The sequence below is a fragment of the Furipterus horrens genome, unplaced genomic scaffold (genome assembly GCF_987537825.1).
Source record: "Furipterus horrens unplaced genomic scaffold, mFurHor1.1.pri manual_scaffold_8, whole genome shotgun sequence".
Lineage (NCBI taxonomy): Eukaryota > Metazoa > Chordata > Mammalia > Chiroptera > Furipteridae > Furipterus > Furipterus horrens.
Window position 1 is genome coordinate 9,483,245 of NW_028327178.1, and position 9,318 is coordinate 9,492,562.

The window sequence follows — 9,318 nt, forward strand, 5'->3', positions numbered from 1 at the left end:
AATGCTGTCCCAAAGTAGGGTCTTGTATGCAGTCAGTAATCCACTGATTAACCAAAAATAATTGAAGGCCTTCCATGTGCTGACCACTGTGCTCCTTACTGTCTCTTCTGTGTGTGGGTGATGAATCTGTTCTTGCCCTGGTAACACACTTTTCCTGTTTCAGTTTTATTATTGCAAGTTCCTCTTATTATCATAAGCAGCCACATGACTACTTACCTGTTTAAAACCCAGATAATATGACTCTTTTTCTTGATAGCTAGTTGTTCATATTCTTATATGTTATTCTTTTGTATTATCCTGATCTAAGTGATTTATTTTAAACTTTTGCACCATAACTAAAATTTATAAGACTCCCAAGTTCTGACATGTAGATCTTTAACTTTGGCTCCAGATCTGGGAAAACATAGGATTGGGACTTCTTTTTCTTGCTTGATTGCTTTTTTTTTTTCAGTGTTTTAAGGTTGATATAACTTCATTGATTTTAATTATGGATGTTATTTCTTCCTATTCCATCTAGCAGAACTGAACTGTAAAATTGAAACCAGAAGGTTGCAAATCTCAGTCAGTTCATGAAACTTAATAGTCAGTGTTAGCGTTGTGACCAACCATTGTTATATGTGTTTGTTGTGGTACCTCACGAAGGCTTCCAATACTTTGGCACAGCCATTGATCACAGCCAGTCAATTAATTATTCCACTTTCCAGGCACCTGATACCCTAGCATAGAGTAGCAATTGGGCACTGGGTCAGGGTGAGGGATAAACCACCCACAAATATTTGGGAGTTTATTTTTCATCACCGTCACATCTGTTAGAAAGGAGTTTTGTAATATGTCTCCCAAAGATTGTGGAGATACATTTTTAACTGTGTCTTTTAAAAATATTTTGTCACACATGGCTTACAGAGAAATAATTAGCAGGTATAAACAGCCCCTCTATTTTACACAGTGGACTTATTATAAAAATATCCTATCAACTTAATTACCTGAGACGCTAAAACTTATATTTTAAGTCTACAATAAAATTGATTTGATGGTTGCTATATCCTGGAGAGCTTTTTTTATTTAAAAGTACTATTTGAAGTAGCATTTGGCGATGAATAAGTTTTTAAAGAAAGAAGGGAATTGGACTATATGAGACTAATTGGCCTCCTCACTATGTGAACAGTGGCCAGACAAGTTATGTTGAACTACATGATACCTCTGTGAATATTTTCACATTACTGTTAGGCAAACTGATTCGTAGTGTTGATAAAATTGATAGGTAATATCCTTTTCTTTTTATTGGTAGAGTTGAAAACCATTATAGCATTGCAGGAGAAATTGTGGCTTGCCTCAGAGATGATGCACGCACACACAAAAAAAATGGAGATAAATTTGTTGATGAATGAGGGACACAAAGATGGCATCCCTTCAGCATTTTTGTACCTTACTGTTGGTGACAGGCTAGAATTCACTTCCATTGATAACACATGAAAGAGGTAGTTTTGCCTTGATTCTGACAAGATGCTTTGAGTTGGTAGTTGTTGCCCATGGGGCTCTGGATTTAGGAAGACATAGTTCTGTCCTTGGAACTCTAGAAATGTTGCTTTTCATTACAGTGCCCAGAGCTCGAAAGTCAAACTTGTTCACAAGTAGTAGAAGCAATTTCATGGAGAGGCAAACTAACATAGCTGTGCAAAGCAGACTGGAGCTAAACTGCCCTTGGCTGGCTGTGCGGACTTGGGAACGTAGCTTAACATTTCAGTGCTTCCCTTTCCTTACTTAGAACAAAGATACCAACTTCTGTTGCTCCACAGCATTGCTGAGAAATTAAGCACCCAATATATCTGAAGCTCTGAACAGTGTCTAGAATAAAGACTATATGTTTTGACATATTTGTTGTGGTTTTTAGACTGATTCAAGAGATTAAGTTTAAGTTTGCCTGTCATGCCCAATCTTTGCATAAATTCACTCTTTTATAGCTTTCTGAAAGCTATTCTTGTATGGTTCAGGGTCATCTGCTGAGCCAGGCCAAGCGTTCCACCCGAAGGCTGACCTGGACTCCCAGCCATGCCAGTCAGTTGCTGCTGGTAACTGGAAAAGGGGAGCCCTGGAAAATCGGGATCGGAGCCACCCAGGGTGAGGAGTGAGGAAGTCAGGAGGAGAAAGCCTGGGTTGTAAAGGGGGAAATGACTACAGAATGAGGGGAAACTGAGAGAGAAAGGATACAAGTGGCCTGTCCCCTGACAGGTCAGGGCGTCTGATGGTTCCTGAGAACTCCTGTGCGTGTTCCCAGTCTCCCCTTGCGTTAGCCAGCTGGGGTCCGTTCTGTTCCCTATGACCAATTGTTCCCTGTGACACCACCCCAAACACCATATTAACCCAGAAATATTTACCCCAAATTAACAACGCAGGTCTTAGCACTCCTCGTTTCTTTTTTCACTTCAGTTGTAAATCCAGCAAGTTTATAGCACTGAATTTACTCCATATGTACGAACCTACCATTTTTAGTGTCATGTTACACGGTGGTTATTTTTATAACACACATATTTACCTTTAATTAAACACATGAGGTTAAGCCATCCCAGAGCTGCCATGTGGGCTGAGATGCAGCTACTCCCTTACCAACGTGCGCAGCCATGAAAAGACATCTGATGAAAGGAATTAATATTTATCGCACCCTGACGATGTCGGGGGCAGCATCCTCTGTGCTTTATGTTGTCTTATTTCATTTTCACAGCAGCCTTGTCAGGTAGGTATTGTTAAAAGAGGATGAATTTGAAGCCCAGAGAGGTTAAATATCGGGCTTAGAGTCACGTAGCTGTAATATGTGAGGCTGGGTCTATTTGACACTCTGCTCTTCACACTGTGTCTTGCCTTTAATCGTTCAACATTTGCTGAACCCCTACTCTGTGCCAAGAAGTGTTGCTTTGTTGGACTGGAGCCGTAGCATTCAATATATTGTAAATCACATTAAAAATTTTATTAAAATATTATCAATTTCTTGCATATAGGAGAGAGAATATATTTATGGAGGTTTTTTTCTCCCTCCCTCTCTCTCTCTCTCTTTTTTTTTTTGAAAATTATTAAGGTCTACGTAACATGGGAATATCTAATGGTAATTCTTAAGCAGAGATGCATAAGGGTAATACCCAAATGTCATTTTACAGATCATGAAGCAATCTTTAAAACTGCATCTTAGTGAATTCGGCTCAGCATCTAGAATTTCTCAGCTCTCTGGTATAAGAAGGCCCTCGTGATTAGGCAGCAAAGGCTGAGCTGCATGGCAAACTGGATTAATTAATAATAGTGAAGGATTCTGGAGCTTTATAAAGTTTAATCAAACAAGTTGACTTATTTGTTTACCATACAGATAAAAATAAGGTTAACTTGAAATGGCTAACATCGTTTTTAGAATATATTTATAATGTGGAGAATATAAAATACCGTTTTCTTCTTCAAGTGCATTTTTCTGAATTAACTCGTTATTCACTGTAGATCGTCACTACTTTCTCTGACTGACGGTTCCTTGGTTAGATACACTCATTGATGCAGAAGTATTCCTCCTTTCCAGGAATGCTCCTTAATTGACCTAATTATAGCCATAATTGTACCTAATTGAGATGGCCCCATATTAGCTTGGGGCATTTCCAAAGTAAGCAACATACAGCATACAATGACACACATGCACATGCATGCTCACACACACACACTCACTCACTGTGACCTTTGCCTATGACTCTCCTCAGTCATCCATTTCCCTCCATGTGCCAGTCAAAAAACAACCTGAAATTCCACCCTGAAAACTTCTGTAGAGAGTCACATGAGTGAGTATCTTTTACGTAATTCTCTCTAGAGAAAACACAATTTTAAACAACAAAGTAACCAGAGAATTCAAAACACAATTTTAAACAACAAAGTACAATTATAATTCTTTAGTTTTGTGATATTGCTACAAAGGCATCCTTTTTACCTCAGTGGATGTCAGTAAAAATTGGAACAACCAAAACATCACAATGTGTGATTCAGTATAAAAATTACCATTAGGGGAAGACCAACAAAAGCAAACCAGTGGAAAGTCCTGTGGACTGAGTCATCAAATAAGCAGGGTTATAAAATCAGTCTTAAATTCACCCTGGGAAGTAGTTACCTCCCTTTCATCTGAGTGCCAAATAGGCTCTCTGTGATTAAAGCAGAAACTCGACAGTGATCCCTTTTACCCACATAACGTACAAGTGATTAACACTACACTTCAATTTTACACTTATGTCTGAAATTTAGGTCTTTGAAGCAGTACTCCATGCTGGAGGATCAAAGTTTGATTTAAGTCTTATTACATTTGAGCCTGATAGCCCAAGCATTGGTAATTGATATGAAAGCCAAGTTTATCACAAAGCCAGTAACCAGAGAATTCTTAACATATACTGTCTTGGAAAACAGGTTTCCTTGGCTTTATTTAGCAATGCAATTTCTGTCCTTATATCAGAGAGATGAAAGAACTTCATTTCCTTCACTAGATCTTGGCCTTGCCCCAGCCCACTCTGACTATACTTTCAGGGAGTTTCCACTTGGTTCTCTTGGGGCCACCCTTGTACTCAGCAGGTCACAGGACTTCGTATTCATGCCAGGAGAGGAGATGCTACTGTAGTCTCAGTTTCTGTGACTCTTCCATTTTGTTTGTCCTTTTGGCCATTGGCCCACAGTAGGAGTCCTGACACTCCTCCTTCTTCAGCTTTGCCAACTCCATTCCTTCTTCTGAGCTTAGGCTTTGGTACATAAATAACTATATTATCAGATGTTAGGCATGTAAGGTGATCGTATACAAGGTCTGTCCAGAAAAAGTCCAGCCATTGTTAATATAACAAGAATGGTTTGGGTGACATCAATGTAACCTGGCAGCCAAGGAGAGTGGACTGGAATGCACGTGCATGAACAATGGCAACTTCACTGTATTAGTCACTGGGGATGGTAGACACCCTTGAGTGAGCATGTGTACTGTGTGGCCATCACATTCAAAATGACTGAGCAAGTAGAGCAACAAATCTGCATGAAATTTTGCATTAAGCTTGAACATTCCTCTGCGGAAACTATTTGGATGATTTAGAAGGTCACAGCTATAGGCAACTGGTGATTGGCAGCTTCATCATGACAACACTCCCCCAATCACAGGTCATGTCTCGTGCAGAGTTTTTGTGACACATCAAATCATTCAGGTGACTCAGCGCCCCCTGTAGACCAAATTTGGTGCCCTGCGACTTCTGGCTTTTCCCCAAACTAAAATCACATTTGAAAGGGAAGAGATTTGAAACCATGGATGAGATTCAGGAAAATATGACAGGGCAGCTGATGGCAATTCGGAGAAGTGTGTGAGGTCCCAAGGTGCCTACGTTGAAGGGCACTGAGGTGTCATTGTCCTATGTACAATGTTTCTTATAACTTGAAGCTCCTTCATGTCTCTTTTTCATAATACATGGCTGGATGCCCTCTGGAGATACCTCATATATTTCATTTACTCCAATGTGATATATCTATGCAAATGTATACCTGTATTTTAAGCTGCTAATATGTTTTACAATCATCAAAAACTAAGAATGCAATTCATGTAAATAGTCATTTTCTTCTAAAGATCAAAACAATTTCATGTATTTGTTGTACTTATATTAACTAGAACTGAGAAAGTAGAACTTAGTTTATGATGAAGGAATGGGTTTATACTCGCCCTATGGGATTTACAACCTTTCCAATCTGGTAATTTATAACCTGAAGTTCTCTCCTAGTAACTCTTATCCCTATGTTTTAGTCTATCAATTAAGCTGCAATTTCTTATTTCTCTCTATTTTGAAAATGACTATTCTGTGTAGGTTAATTAAAGGAATTGAATTTGAAAAATAAATGACAATCTGCCTTTGAAATTCTATAATTCTGTGGCATATTCAGTAATTGAAAAGGAAATGAAGAGCATGTTAACTAGAATTTGAAAAGCTGTTTTTTAAAAAAATATGAGAAAATGTTCATTGATCAGTTTTGGGTACTGCCATGCAAAGAGGCAAGAAATTAAAATAGTAGTAATGATCTCCTATTGAACCATGTCACAGTTCCATGTGTTTCAAATTTCTTAAGTAAATTGGTATGTTTTTTCTTCTCTGTGACAGCCAAAAGCCTTGGATAATCATCCTGTGCATGGGTCAATGCATTAGCCCTGTAACTTCAATTAACTATACCACCACTGAGCGCTGAGAAATCTCCTGTAACATGGTTGAAACCATTAGGTTAAAAATATCCATAAACACTAAGTGTTGTTGTAAATGGAGCCTACTTTAGGATATATCATCTGAACTTCAAATCCTCATTGAAGTTTATGTATTTAATATTAAAATGACCAGAAAAATGCCAAAAACATCAAATCTGCATTTATTCTTTTGTGTGTGTCTGTGTGCTTTGCTCTGACAGAAGAACAGGAAAAGACCATTTGTTCCAGCATGTAAAGAACAGGGCGATATGTCAGACTAGATAACCTGACATTTCTTTTGAAAAAGTTGTGTGGTGATTGCTGGGGGGAGGGAGGTATAAGGGGACTAAAAGGTAATGTAAAAAAAAATACAATAAAGATTAAAAAAATAGAAAAAAAAACTACAATAAGACTTAAAATGCTGTATAAGTGATCACAATCTTTCTTCTTAATACATTACTGAGTTTTAAAAAAATATAAGGTCATTACCTGAGAACCAAAACTGTAAAGGGCATTGGAAACTCAGGATTATAAATGCAAGGTTACTGTGGCTGCCCTAGAGAGGAGACAGGCATTGCCATTCTAGATCATTTGAGGTCCGTGGGCTTATGCCCAAGTGGTACCTGATATCTACAGACATCAATCAGGACAGGCCGGTAACAAATTTGCCCACTCAAGGGAGAGATGACATTGTTTGATGATATTATCTTTCATGTCAGATGGCCCAAGCCAGAACCTTTTCATTTTGTCTTGAGAATACTACCTAATAGTTCATTAGCACAGCAAGGGCAGATGTGTTGTGAAATGAGAGAAGAAGGAGGGCCTGAAGTCATGGCCGTAGAGATAAGTTAACGATGTCATAAGTGGTTGAAAGGCTAAGAGGAACCCACAACCATAGCCCCCTTGGGGAGAGAAAGAGAGACAACTGGCTTTAACCCTTTGGACCAGAGCAACCTCAAGCCCACCAGCTTCCTCATGGAACAGTGAAAATCTCACCAGAGCAAGCCACCTTTGAGATTTCGGGGGCTGAGTCCTTCAAGTCGTATAGGTACAAAATATGTCATGGGATGGGGTGTAAAATTTAATTTAGAGACATTAAGAAATGGAAGAGGTGAAGTAATGAGAAAGGCAGAGTTTGCTTTAAGCTGAAGGCAAGGCTCCAATGGTAAGGGAAGGACTGAGAATTCCTACAGGAGACCTAACAGGTGAAGCTAGGCAATATTTACCTCATTGCATTATGATGACTATAGAAGGGGTGCGAATATGTTCTGAAACCAGCATACTGTGGTTAGTCATAAGGCATCCTTGGTTCTTCTGTCCTCTGAAGGTCAGAGATCAATGTTAACTAACAAGTAAGATACAGACATAGACACACCCACTAAAATTCAGTAGTAGCCTAATAGTAGAAAAATAAGAAATGATGACCGCTTTAGCAATTATGCTTAAATTTAAGAACCAATACAATAAATCCAAAGATTCATATTAGCGTTATAACAGAGTTGAAGTGCCACAGGGACTGGGCTATATGAAAACACTCAGTGAGGTAGCTGGTCAAAACTTTTAATGTCCTCACCTGGGAGACTTAAAAGTAAGTGTAAGATGGTGTATTTTAACTTTATTATTCCTATAAAATTTAGATGCATTTAATTTTAAATGATACTTATTTTATAAACAAAACCTTGAGGACATTTGACAGGTTCTAGCATTTGCCCCTGTTTATTCCTATCCAATATGTCCAAGAGAAAGAAAAAGCTATGTATTTTAATATTTCTCATTTTGTTCCTCCAAAGGGACTTTATTTTTTTTTGTAGTGTTAATTACCTTTTAGTATAATATCATGCATATTATTAAATTTTAAATTAATGAGGTTTTAAAATGATAGTGCTAAGTTAACCTAATATTTATGGTATTTAAACTGCTTATTTTCTATTAACTTCATTAAAATTATTTTTTAAAGTTAACATGCAGGCCTGTATTTTCATTGGCAATAAAAACTCATATGTAAGGGTGTTTTTCAATGGATTCTTTAGACAGCTAAAAAAATAGTTATGGACTTTCTCAAGAGCTAAGCAGAGAAGTGAATTAGACTCATTCAAGCTCATGGGCTGATAAATCAGCTGGCAAATTATTGGCTTCCAGTATTACCAGAAATTTGCCCAAAGCTTAGCTTTATTCATGCATGGGTTCACTCAGTCATGTATTAACCTAACATTTGAATAGGTTTCATGTAACAGCACTTTGCTGGCTTCTGGAAAACTGCTCACATTTCCTTAAATGTGCTAGGATTTTTCATGGCTACATGCTTCTGACTCTAATCTTCTCCCGAAAAGACTTTTTCCTCCTGACTGTGGAGCGAGTTCCTACCCAGTTTCCAGTGCTCTGAAGCAGCCTCTGCCTCCCTCTAACCCCTTACAGGCGAGTGGGCTCAGTTTCTTCTTTATGACTCTGTACATATCTGGCATATGCCTCTCTGGTGCTACTTCTTACGCAGCTACATACTGTGCTGGCGGTTGCTGCTGTCGCCTTTGTTCTTGTATTTCTATGACTTTCTTCCCAACTAGACTTTGAATTTTCTCATAGCAAGATATCCATATAATTAATGTTCAGCTTCCTCGCATTTCCATTGTAAATGAATGAACCCGTCAGTAAACAATGCTACGCATAGGACCTTGTTTTGAAATTGATGTAAAATATTTGCCACCCCTTCAGTGAACCTTATTGCTTATTTTTAGGTATCAGTCCCTAGTCCTACTGAATCGCTACTTCGCACCTTATTTCTTTTATTCACTCACATTCCAAAGTCCCATGTGGAAGCCCCCAACTGGTTAAACTTGGGTCACATGTTTAGTATAGAAGCCAGAGGGTGGGAAGAGGAAGTTTCCAGTTATTTGGTCTTCCAAGGAAACAGACTCAGCCGAGATTCACATCATAGGAATTTCTTCCAAAGAGGAAGGTGTTTGGGTTGCCAGTCAAATAATTGTAAATAGTTTCTACAGCCTGTAACTATTGTCTTCTTAATCACATGTTTCCCTATAAGCCTTTCAAGAATGAGAGTTTTTTTAAATATGCTCATGGGGATCTGCTTTTTCCTTAGAGACACCAATCTTTGC